Below are 13,762 nucleotides of genomic sequence, written 5' to 3'. Positions count from 1 at the left end.
CCATCATTGTTTGGAACATCCCCATTGCATCATCTTCAGATAGAAAGATAAAGTTCATACTGTTTCTCTCCTCTTCCTCCTCCATGATAAAAGTAACGAAGAAGAACCACAGTATTACACACTACCTATTGCACTTGGTTTTTTTTTTTACTTTAATACATTTCGCAAGATTTGACGCTTTGATCTGCACCGATGTGCATGTTCCTGTGGTTAAATCCTACACAATATACACATTAAAAGTGTATTGTGATAGGGATGGTGTGGAGCAATCATGAGAAATCAATGGCTTTTGTTTACAAATCTAATATTATATTACAACATTTTCAAATGTGCTGAGCAGATGCAATTAATAAAGGATCAAGGAAAGGGGCAAAGACTATAGATAATAGAGCCTACTGCTCCCAGTAGTGAAGTTTTGGCTTCCATGCATGTTTGTTTGTTTGTTTGTTTTAAAAAAATAGTTTTCCTCTGCATGATTTACTAACAGAATGGAATAAAAATGCTCATTTACTGGTAAAAAATGGATGCAGAATGACTCAGAAAATACCTTTGTATAGCATATGAGAAATATATGCAGACTTCTAAATCTGGAGTTGCCATGCTGTTTGTGTTATGCAGTCTTGCCAGATGCATAATCTATGCAAAGCTACCCCTCAGAAATATTACTGTTTCGTATGTACTCTGTAGAAGTGTGTTTTGAGCGCTGCTTATTCCTATGAAATTTGACCCCTGGTGGCATTTTAAAAGTTCCAGTTTAAGAGTTTTCAGGACCAGAAAATTACTGATAACACAATGTGAGTTTTTCATCTCTTGTGAAAATGCCTTAAGAAATTTGATATTACCCTGAATGACTCAGTCAGTGCCAAGTTATTATGATTAGTAGGTAATGTTGAATACATGAATACATGTTTTCAAAAGCTGTAGCTGAAACAATTCTCTCCCCAGCAGAAAGTATTCTTATTAATGAAGCACACAGCATAGCCTCAATCTGCGTAATTGGGATTTCCTTCTAATAAATGTGTTTAGGCTTAAAAATTTAAAGCACACTCGTAAGCACAATATTTATAAAATGACAGTCTTCTTAATCATTGCAGTCTTTTGAGATTTCTTTTTGGGCCAGGTCACTGTTACTCAGTCTATTCTTCATCTCTGGTAGTAAAGATAGAATATTAATTAACATCATGGGTTTGCCGAAGGAGCATAGGATTGATTTGCAAGTTACATCCTTAAAAAGAGAATGATTACGCAAATGATATGCATCTGGAAAATCTATACATGGCATCCTTATGTTAGAAAAAGCTGCATGTTGGAGATGTGGAAACTTAGATGCAACCTATTTCCATATTTGGTGGACTTGTGGAGATATTAAAGCTTTTTGGATTAAGATTTGGTGGAATATTCAAAAGATTTTTAAGAAAAAGATAAAGTTTACTCCGCAATTATTTTTGTTGGGTATTATTGTAGAGTATACCCAACAAACTAATTTAAAGAAACTAATTTGATGTTGAACCTTATAACAGCTGCAAGATTATTGGTGGGGCAATATTGGAAGAAAAATTTGTTGCCTACTTTGGAAGAATGGATACTTAAAGTGTCTAATTTAGCAGATATGGCGAAGATCTCCACCTACTTGAAGGACCATTCACAAGAAAGATATATTATGGTTTGGAGAAGATGGATTGATTATATTCAGAAGAAATATGAAATTGAAAAGTATTATCTTGCTTTTCAGTAGATCTTAGATAATTATTAATAGTTTTAATTATATTATTATTTGTGACTTAATTTGTTAATATTTGTATTGAGAAGGAGTTAAAGTGTGTTATGGTTTTGATTGATAGTATAGTTGGTTTATGTTAGTTAGATTATATTTGTTTATTATTTTGTTTTATCCTGTAATCAACTCTGGGAAGTGGGGGGGAAGGGGTGGGGGGGTTTATATTGTAATACATTTATAAAACTTTTAATAAAGAAAAGAAAAAGCTGAGCCTGTACTGCTGGAAACATGATTTATTAGAAGTAACCTGTACAATAAGTACACTTGGTTTGAGAACTAAATCTACTTCAATCACCTATTGAGGAAATAGAGGGAATCTGCTTGAACTTTATGATGCTATCTTCTGAATCCTCTTAGAAATGTGGTAAACACACTGTTTTAGGGCAGTTTCATTCCAATTTGCACTAATACTTGGCAACTATGTTTTAGCACTCTGGCAATTCTAGTTTGTGACAATTGCGCCATAAGGCTTTGCTTTAGTGTTCTCTAACACTAAGAGAAAAGAGATAAGGACTTATTTTTGTGATAGGTTTTCATATTACTAAATTTAATTACTTGAGTTAGAGGTGTAATCAACATTTCTTGGAAAGTCTTAGGCATAATATAGAATACTACTGTTCTGGAGCTTTATTCAATTTCAGTAGGAGCAAGGTGGCTTGTGGGGTTAGGATGCTGGGTTGGAAGCTAGCAAGCCCAGGTTTGAGACCCAAATGCTGCTAAGGGCGGGGTAAGCTCCCATTCTTTGCTCTAGCTCCTACGAGGGGCATGAAAGAAGCTCCCAACTGGGCATCTCCAGACAATGGTAATATCACTGTCTACTCCTTTCAACCCAGATGTTTCTGTACTTCTGACAGGAGTGTTATGTGATTCAAGTTCAGTTTTTTCATTGACTTTCTGAACTTATCTTCAGTTATACATTGATTAACAACTTCCTTTTGATAGATCAATTTTGTGAGAAATTCAAATTACTTAACAAAATTTGTTTTTGTCTTTTCTGAATCATTTGTCTCTTTACTATATAATCTGGAATAGTAATTACATATTGTTGCATCATCTCTTTCATTATAGAAACATGTTTGGTTCTATCCTAGATAGAAGTAATAATGCTTTGATCTTTGATCCTTAAGCAGTTAGTACTCTAGGCCTGCAATTTATGTGATTTGTTGCCTTTTTCAGAATATTTTTTTTTATAAATTTTTTTTTATAAAATTCAGCTTCCTATAGGTCTCTTACCTCTAATAAATCTGCTTGACTCCATATTGCTTTTATCCTTTTTTCTAAATTTAATATTGGGTTAAGTGTTTATATATTCAATTTATATGGTTACCTCTCTTAAACATATGACTCTAGGTGGCTAATAGAAAACAAAAACAAGATAAAACATCATAAAAACAACAGATGCAGGAGTTGAGATAAAACCAATCAATATAATCAACATATAGATTCAACCAAGCTCAGCAATAAAGTTAGACTTTGAAGACCTTGCAAAAAGCCAGTAGGGGTGGGGCAAGCCTAATCTCCAAGAAAATGATGTTCTAGAGCAGCGGTTCTCAACCTGTGGGTCGGGACCCCATTTGGGGTCGAACGACCATTTCACGGAGGTCGCCAAACAACGCAGTCCGCCATTTTTTTCCCCTTTTCCTTAGCTGTGCTACTCCCTTTTATTCTATTGGCTTTTGAAAGCCAATAGAATAGACTCTCTTGAATAGAGTCTAATTCTATTGGCTTTCAAAAGCCAATAGGAATTGTCCAGGCTGTCTCTGCCCTGCTGAGCCTGCCAAAAGTCCCATTCTGCAAACGGTGCTGCACCAGTTGAGTAGTCCTCGACTTATGACCAGTTGAGTAGTCCTCGACTTATGACCGGTTGGGGGTCGCGGCATTAAAAAGGTTGAGAACCACTGTTCTAGAGAATGGGAACCACAACAGAGAAGTCTGTCTGGGCACCCATCTGCCAGATAACACTCCCTCGTAGACAGGATCCAGAGGGTGGTTCTCCTGTTGGATTGCACCAGATGGATAGGGACAGTTGAGAAGAAAGGGTAATAATAATAATAATAATAATAATAATAATAATAATAATAATAATAAAGTTGGAAGGAACCTTGGAGGTCATCTAGTCCAACCCCCTGCTCAGGCAGGAAACCCTATACCATTTCAGACAAATGGCCGTCCAGTCTCTTCTTAAAAACTTCCAGTGTTGGAGCATTCACCAGCTCTGGAGGCAAGTTGTTCCATTGGTTAATTGTTCTGTCAGGAAGTTTCTCCTTAGTTCTAGGTTGCTTCTCTCCTTGATTAGTTTCCACCCGTTGCTTCTTGCCTGCCTTCAGGCGCTTTGGAAAATAGCTTGACTCCCTCTTCTTTGTGGCAGCCCCTGAGATATTGGAACATTGCTATCATGTCCCCCCTCGTCTTTCTCTTCATTAAAAGTCCCACAAGTAATCTGATCTCCTACTATGAAGGGCTTTATAGATCACTACCAGATGCTTGAATTGAACCTGGATGGCTTGATTCTAACTGTTTCATATTATTTAGTAATATAACCTTCATTGTTGCATTCTTTCTATTTGAATTCACAAAAAAAAAAAAAACCCTCAGACAAATGATGACATACTAACATTAGGACTTAAAAAGATTTGGGGAAAGTCCGTTTCATGGTAACACTTTAATATTTTCTTATAATAATAATTGACTAAGTTTGTATCCATTTAAACTGAGAGGTCATTTGTTTGGTATTACACCTGCCATATCTATGAAGTTGATTAACAATGATTTAGAACTCTTCACAGAGATCTACCATCTACCTTCATAAAGTTTAGGAATAATAGTTATACAAGTAGTCCTGGTATATAAAGTGTTACAGGATGCAAAGGAAAGAGGAAGATTGGGTCTGCCTGATTTGAAACTATACTTTGGATGAAAGAATGGGTACTGCTGAGAAATAGAAGGACATGACCTGTTGATTGGGTTAGAAGGACATGACCTGTTGATTGACAAGAGGCCTGTTTCCCAGGCTTCAATCATTTCCATCACTATTTTTGTACCTGTTCGGCCAACAATCTTAAGTAGCTGCAAAATTGAATGTATACCCTTGTTCATTGCAATGTAAGGCTACCAATGAGTTCGGGTCTCTTTGTCTGACTCATTTAAGTTCTTGCAATCTGGTGGTTAGCTTCCTCATCTGTCCTACATAGTCACAGGAGCAATCTGTGCAGGGAATCCAGTAGATTACATTAGAAATATCCCCCACCTCAAAGCGATCTTTGCAATACATTATTTGTTCCCCTAGGCCTAGTCAACACGGAGTGTTGATTTAACACCAGCTTGGGAGTGCAGAACTTGCCAGCACAAGGAAACAACAGCCAACGACTTAATAACCAGCCACCAACAGTCCAATCTACAACTAAAAAGCCACACATAACCAGGCACCACATAAATACTATGCATAGAATAGTCCAAAGCATACATTCTGGTGAGAGAAAAGTTCCCTGAAGATGAGCTCCGGCACAAGTCCAAAAAGCTTGGAAGACTAAACCTCTGGTTCCGGTGACCAACCCAAACTGGATCTTGCAACATTATCCTGGGAAATGTATATTTGCCTTCAATTGTAGGGGATTATAAAATAAAATCAGAAGAACTAATGGAAGAGGGATGGAATTGTCAACGATTTTCTTATCTACAGTTATTAGATTTAAGGTGAACGAAAGAGTTTGTGATTTTGAAGGTTGTAAGACCGAATTCAAAATATAAATGTGTACAAATGATGAACATTGTATTGCTAAAATATATTTCAAAATGTTTACTGAAGTTTAAAACAGAAGAATAAGTGAAAGAATGTATGATAAAGCAGGCTAAAATATTGTTGTAATATACAGATGGAACAATGGTAAATATGTGGTTGAAAGGGCTGAAATTTACTTTTGTGTTATACTCTTAAAAGACAGTTTTCATAAAGTGATGCACTGTTGGTATCTACCACAGGAGAAATTGTCTAGAATGTATAAAGGCGTTGCAAATTCATTTTGGAAATGTGAGCAACATGGGGAAACATCTTACCATACTTGGTGGACATATAAAAATGCTAGAAAATTTTATATATTGTACCTAATGATTCAGAAGATTTTAAAAATTAATATTCTTTGGGAATTGATGGACAAACAATTGGAAGAAAGTGACAGAACTTTGTTTTTTGTAGATGATAACTGCAGAGAGATTATTGTATGCACAAAGGTGAAAAGATTCAGCATTGGAAGAATGGTTGGTGAAGATGATAGAACTTACTGTGATGGCTAAACTGAGTTCTTTGAGAAAATAAAAGACAGTATCAATGTTTATTGTTGACTGGAAATGCCTTAGGGCAGGGGTGTCAAACTGCCGGCCCACGGGCCGGATGCATCACGCCAAAACTGCATCCCATCCCATTAGATGCTTTAAGTCCTCCTCTTTCTCGGGCATCTTGCAAAATCTTAAACTTAACCCTTGGTTTTTTCCCAGCCCAAATGAATTTATTGATACCCTTCTGCCATTCCTCCAAATTTACATCTTTTTTTAAAATAGATATCATCTGAAACAAGAAAAGAAACTTTGGTAGAACATTCATTTTTACAGCTGAAATTCTCCCCAACAGTGACAATTGCAGTTTTTTCCAGTCATTTAAATCCTTTTGCACTTTTGCCCATAGTAATTCATAATTATTTTTATACAATTTTCCATTTGAGGCAGTTAAATATACTCCCAGATATTTAACCTTTTTCACCATCTGAAAACCTGTGGCTTTAACCAAACTTTCCTTGTCATTGGCTAACATATTCTTAGATAATATCTTAGTCTTATGGTTATTGACTTTAAAACCAGAAACTTTTCCATACTGTGTTATAAGTTCTAATAGACAATCAACCGCTCTAATCGGTTGTTCCAAAATCAAAACCAAATCATCCGCAAAAGCCCGTAATTTATACTCATTTTTTCTTATCTTTATGCCCTTGATTACCGTTGATTCTCGAATCTGGATCAACAAAATCTCCAACGTTAAAACAAATAACAATGGAGATAATGGACATCCTTGTCTTGTCCCTTTTTCAATATTAAAAGTCTCAGTCAATCCCCCACTAACAACAATTTGAGCCGATTGTTGCCGATATATAGCTTTAAGTGCATGTAAAAAATTATCCCCAAAATTCATTTTCTCTACCAGTGAGAATAAGAATTGCCAATCTAATTGATCAAAGGCTTTTTCAGAAAAAGCCATTTGTACATTTTTCACATATATAAGATACTCCGTCTTTGAATGGGAGCAGCAGACTTAGATTAACATTTTTGAAGGCATATAAGAAGTGTTTTTTCCTTTTTTAACTTACAAAATATTTTTCTCTTTTAAAATTATCTAGTGCCCAGCGCAGCTTTTGATTTTCTGTTTGTTCTTGATCTGTACTTCCTTAAGTACTAGCTACTTGATTCAATTTTCAGTCTGTCTGTTCTCGGTTTTTATTCCCCTGTTCTGTTACAGATAAAGATTAAAGCATTCTGTTAGAATTGTCAACAAAACATACAAAAGTTTTACCTCAGTCCATGAAGACCTCCAGTCAAAAAGTACCCCATCTACATCTAATAGTTTTATCCCAAAGAATAGTTGTCAAAATCTCATATTTAACTCTGATTTCTAATCAGATATATTCAGCTGTTGGTAATTGGTTAAAGAAAATGAAGCAGATGATTATAATAAATGGAGACAACAAATTGTTGGCTACCATAAAATATCTGTGGGGGTTGTGGGATTGCTTTTAAATAATGCAGAGCATTTACATGTAATTACAGAATTGCAGAAGGTTGTGTAGTTAATTGATGTAGTAAGTATCTTGAGTCAAAAGCCCCATATTTACTAATGGTTTTCTGATGTGGCAATAACTAACCAGAAGAGAGATCTTACAACATGATGCAAGTTTAGTTGAACCTTCAGATTAACTCAACAGAACTGACTTAATTTCTATATTTTAAGAGGAACAATCCTTATATTAAATATAGAGTGATTTAAGCTAGCCACTTACACATTGTCAGAAAAGAAGAAATGCCTCTCAGAATCACACTGTGAAAGACTGACAGGTGAATTACTTATGGCTTTCTGTTGTGTTAACTAATGATGGTCCATCTTTCAAGGCCTCCTTTCTCTCTTCTAATGGCCCTTTATCCTTCAATCCACTTGGATCTGAACTGACTCAGAAAATAAAATAAAAATAAAATAAGCTGTAGTAATACAGGATCCCGGGCCACTGGGTTCTTACATTGTGAAATTTTAATGTTGTAAGATGTCCAGAGTCATTATGTGTGAGTTGGGCAACCATATAAATTTATTTAGTAAATACATCGAAGTATTCATGTATATTACAAATGCCATGTATATTACAAATGTACATTACAAATTATAAATATTTATTTAATATTTTAAATATTAAATATTATTCAATAACCTCATGGTACAACCTGTTTAACACGTTCTCCAATTTTCGTATAGTACCGTAACATTTCCTTCAGTTTGTTCTTCTGTTTTAGCAGAATCTATTGTTGCCTGCTTATTTGTTCATTTTTAAGCTACATACATTCAGATCCATTTGTATAAGGGAATACATATTTTGATTTTAGATTAGGAAAGAGTAAGATTTTAAAAATTAGAGTTCACAAAGAACTAATACAATTTTCATTATTTTTTCAAAGCTTTGTTGCAGTGGTAAGAGTTACCATTCTCTTAGCAATCTTTGCCCTTGTGACCAATAGCAGCATAATTTACCACACATATTTGCAGATATTAATATTTACCTCCATGCAATTGATAATTGATAAATTAACTGCTAAATGTAGTCACAGGAAATTAATTTTTTTCAGATCATTGGGCAATGCCTGCCATTTGATGACCATGTCATTGCTCAGGGGTCTTGAAACTTGGCCCTTTTGTGACTTGTGGACTTCAACTCCCAGAATTGCTCAGCCAGGCATGCTGGCTGAGGAATTCTGGGAATTGAAGTCCACAAGTCATAAAAGGGCCAAGCTTCAAGACCTCTGTCATTGCTGATAATTATGGACTTTGAAACTTGGAACAAAAGTCCATTTTCTCTTGCATTTTCCTCTCTTTTCTGCCTAGCACCACATCACGGATTCCAAGATATCTAATTCATTTACTTCAGATTCCTTCCAAAACCCCAAGCTATCTTTATAGATTTTTATTCACTGAATTAATCATCAAAGGATAATGCCTTTTAAGGCCACCAAATCAATAACACTGTATCTTCAATCCTTCAGTATTTCTCCCATGGTTTTTTCTGATTAAAACAACCTGTCTCTTCATTTATTCAAACCCTTTTCAAACATCTTACTTCTTGTTCTTAATAAACAATAGCCCAACAGTTACTTCCTCACTACTTGTCTAATAAGCCTTTAAAAGAAAAAGGCACAAACCTCAGCAGAAATCAACAATATTTCAGCTCAATCCATTTGTTTGGTTTATAGATAGCAAAACTCAAGTGCGGTTAAGTACAGAAGGTATAAATATGATTTGCCCATGCACAAATAAAGGCACAATTTGAAAAAGATGTGAAACATGTAAGAGGGAGTAGGAATGAATCGGAAATAGAATTATGTAAATATGATAAACATGTAATCACAAGAATTTACAAATTGCTGTTAAAATAAGATGCAGAACAAGTTACAGTATGTAGTGTCAGATGGATGCTAAATTTTGGGGACAACATTGGCATGAATATTTCCATCCAAGAAGCAACTCTACACCAACTGAGACCCACCTTTACATGGAATTGCTTGAAATATATCTATAATTTTATCCCGATATCTACAACATAGGGATGCATTTAAGTTGCAGATGAAGATGATACAATGAATAAACACTGAGTTTGTGGTACATGTCCCTGCAATCCCTCTCTGTTCTGACCCAAGTTCTGGCTTGGGCAGGTACTAATATAGTCCATTTACTGCACAGCTTTGCAGCGAAAAATGCCACCCCCCGATACCAATAAAGCTCCACCCCACTTTCCCTGACAGATGTTACCCACACACAATACTACCTGATCCCACAAACTAGACCCAAGACAAGGAAACAAGGTTTGAAGTCCACAAGGCAAGGTCCAAAGTTCAAAAACCACAAAACAAAGCCTGGGTCCCATAAGCCAGGGTCCACAAAGCAAGATACGAGGTTCAGAGTCCACAAAGCAGAAACAATTGTAGAAAGAAAAGTGTTCATCCTGGTTCACCCAAGCTAGGCGACTGCTTTAGAAAAAAGGTTGCAGTTTATTGAAGAGCCAGACAGAAAGATGGTTCTGGCAGGAAAGAGGAGAGAAAAAGCACTGAGCACATGTGGGTAGTAGGTTTTTATACTCCTCTCGAGCCTTTTGTTTGAAATAGTTTCCTGTTCCTGTTTCAGGCTTTGTATTTCCTGTATCACGTATTCTGACCTGAGTCTGTGTGTTCCTTTCAGGTATTCTTGTTAATCCTATTCTATATCCTGCTTCCCTGGTGCTGGGGCTAATGACTCTTAGAGTTTGGGTGGGGTATGCAGATTTTAGGTGTCTTTGTCTTCTCCTAGCTTCTAGCTCCAACTTTCCTGATGGTTTACATCTGCATTTGTATAGAGCTGGCTTCTGTTTGGGACAGAGACTTGGGGGCAGGATTAGTTTCTGCTTTTAAAATCCTTTTGAGGAAATATATTTTTCTACCCTTTTCATATTTCCTTCTCTGGGGGGCTGACTTCCCACACATGATCCAGAATCCATGAAATGGTTTACAAAAGTCAGGGAAGTGCAGCCAAAGCAAACATTCCCCGCAAATGCACCTTCCTCCTGCATCTGACTAAATCACAGGTATTCCTTGTGAGAAGGGGTGGGGCTGTGCCTACAGATTGGATGGAGGAGGTAGCTGGTCCTCTGGTGATCTGTTGCCTTTCCTCACTGCTGGCCTTCAGCAACTGATCCTTTCCTGCTTTTCTTAAGGCAGGTAGTTTTCAGTCTGGTTGACTGCTTCCCCTAATGCTGAACGGCCCCGGGACTGCGCCATCCTAAGGCCTGGGGCTCTCTGGCCATTATAGGGGAAACACCTAATGGATAGTCTCTATTCCAGCTCCTCTTCCTTCAGACAGGCTTCCAATGGGGTCATCACACTCTTATGTCTTCTTGGAGGATGTGGCTGAATCTTACATTCAGTTTTTAATCAAGTATTTTTATAACTCATTTCCAGAAAATGGGAACTGATACCAAATCAGTCAAACAATCCAGTGGAATATTCCTGACATTTGATATGTTTGGAACCACTAAATGAGAAAAAGTGAAGATATGAACCACAGGCAAGACAACAAAAGCTTTTTTAAGTTGCCAACATTTGCAACCGTCCTTCTATGTGTGTATGTGAATATATGATCAGATTATATCCTTCCTAGGGAGATGCTTTTAAAAAGACTCTAGACACAAATCATCAGGACAGTAACAAGAAGTTGCCCTAAAAAGTGTTATCTACCTATCCATCAAATCATTATCTCAATTGTATAATGGGATGCAGGGAGAATCAGAGGAATGGCTACTATGTCGAGATTGCCCAAATTGGTGAACAAGACATTTGCCGTTAGTACAGTGGCTTGCTGGTATAGTAATTCCCCCCCCCATCACATAAAGCCTCCATCACACACCCCTTTCCTGCCCCCAAATTCTATACAGTCTGGAGTATCAAAGAGGACTGCTTGGCCTTTGTGACTGGCAGCTTGGTTAGCCTCAAGGCAATACCATTGCTTGGTTCACCCTTGCATTTATTTCATTATTACATCCTTAAAGATGCTGTGAAGTGAATGTAATTTTTGGTCACCTGTGATTAGCTGAACTGCTCATGTGATATTTTCTCGAACAAAGCAGCCTTTTCCTGCTTGACATGATAGAAACATGGAAGGAAATTTAGGGGGGGGGGGAGAAGGGATATATTTTGCCATGATTCAGTGTTTTTTGCAATGGTCACTGAGATTTTACCATATATGAATGTTATTCTCTGAGGTCATTAAGTTCCAACAATTCCTTCCAGACATAATGATAATATCAGTAATGGCCTGTTTTATAAGGGGAGGGCTATTTTTTAAGCAATTATTTTTCGCACCCACCCAAATCCCTACATGTCAAGGGAAAAAGATTGACTTCAGTCTTCCCCCCCCCCCAGCTCTCTGCATTTACAAGGACAAAGCTGTGTGGTACATTGCTTTTGATTTGGTACATTGTTTTTAGAGAGATGTGGGGTTTCTTTTTCAAAATTTGCCAATATGCAGCAAACTTCATGGGTCAGCGCTTGTAGTTTTAATATATATTTTGGTCTTCATCAAAAACAGTGCTTGCAGAAGAGAGAAGGCCAGCAGTTTTCTGACTTGCAGACTAATCTGGACACACTGTGCAGCTTTTGGTGCAGAAGAGGAAAATGTATTTGGTCCTCCTTTATCTTTGGGAGTAAGAATAACAAAGCTAATGATGCTGATGATGTCATTATGGAATTATAATGAAGAAGCAATAGTACAAAGAGAAAGTTTAAAAGTCAATACTTGATGATACAGCTGTGAATTATGTGTGAAGAACTCATAAAGCCAAAGGATTACAATATATCATTTTCTGACAGATAAGTATGTAGGTGGGATATTGATTTTCTTGCATGTTCTTTTCTCTTTTTTTATTAGTTCAAAATCTTCTCTTACACCATGCTAGCCTCTCCCATCTCACGTACAAATTTCCTAAACCATGCTCCACTGGATCTTTTCTGTCTCTACTATTATAAGGGTCAAACGAATCACAAATGTTGAGAGATTCTGAGTACTGGATCTGATCATGTGAAAAAGCATATTTTGGAAGTTATATAGATTTTTTTTTTACTTTATGCTAAGGAAAATTGTTTTTGAGGAAATTGTTCTGCTCTTATTTACATGTACAATAAAAAATAATTTGATGAATTGAAATGGAGCATAGAAGGTTCAAGCCATTACTCTCTAAATAATCCCAATTTGGTTTGGGAAGAAGGGAGTTAGTGGCATTTTGTAAAGGAAGATTGGGAATATATTCTATTCATCAAAACACAATCACAGAGAAGTAGCTTCTTTTAAAGAAGGAACAGGAATTAACCCAACTATGCTTTTCCCCATCAGCCAATGAAATAAGCAGGCGGCAGAATGGCTGAAAATGAAATTTAGATTTCTGGATTCCATATGCTTTAGAATGTAAACCAGATGGGGAGATACTATTTTGTTCTCTAGTAACCAAAATTCAGCAACATAGTTTTGGATGACTGAGGCTTTCTCCTTTATTCAATTAATTAAAAGATAGCCCACAAATGTTATATTCTAGGATGCATGTAAAGCCGACTATTTCCTTTCTTTCATGAGGTAATAACCTCTGTGGTTGTAATTTTTCTGATAGAACATATTCCCCATCTTTGTTTTCTATTGCTGAACTATTTGGCAACATCATCCACAAGGGGGCACGGAGCAAGCTAGACTCACCTCTTCTATGGGTACAGGTGACATCCAAGCATGTATAAAAAGAATAGGATCTGCATTGTGATGCCAGGTTTATCATCTTGTCACTTTAACTCTTCCCTTCCAACAGCTATGTTATTCTGTATAATCAGAATTAAGATTTATAAATTCACTACATCTGGAGACACCAGAAAGAAGAAGCGTATCCTAAGATGTAATGAATAAAGTCAGAGTAGTATTTACATATGCAGCAAAGTAGGTCTCTCATCATAACCCAGATATTTTAAATTAGATCTTGTCCTCTGTTCCTTAGAAACGGCAGTAAGTAATGTTGCAAAGCTTCAGCAAGGCTGTCCAATGCCTTTACATCGATTGCACTTGTTATCAGTCTAGGATCAACACCATGCCCCAGTTTTCTCCTAGCATTGGAGTTGCAGTTCTGATTAACTTCCAGCAGTTTCATTTCGGCTTAGGAGGAAATGCTGAAAGAATCACTT

Source organism: Crotalus tigris, unplaced genomic scaffold (genome assembly GCF_016545835.1).
Source record: "Crotalus tigris isolate CLP2741 ecotype Arizona unplaced genomic scaffold, ASM1654583v1 scf7180000017564.2150845, whole genome shotgun sequence".
In the NCBI taxonomy this organism is placed as follows: Eukaryota; Metazoa; Chordata; class Lepidosauria; order Squamata; family Viperidae; genus Crotalus; species Crotalus tigris.
The sequence above is the reverse complement of the archived record's forward strand: the minus strand, read 5'-3'. Positions refer to the sequence as shown.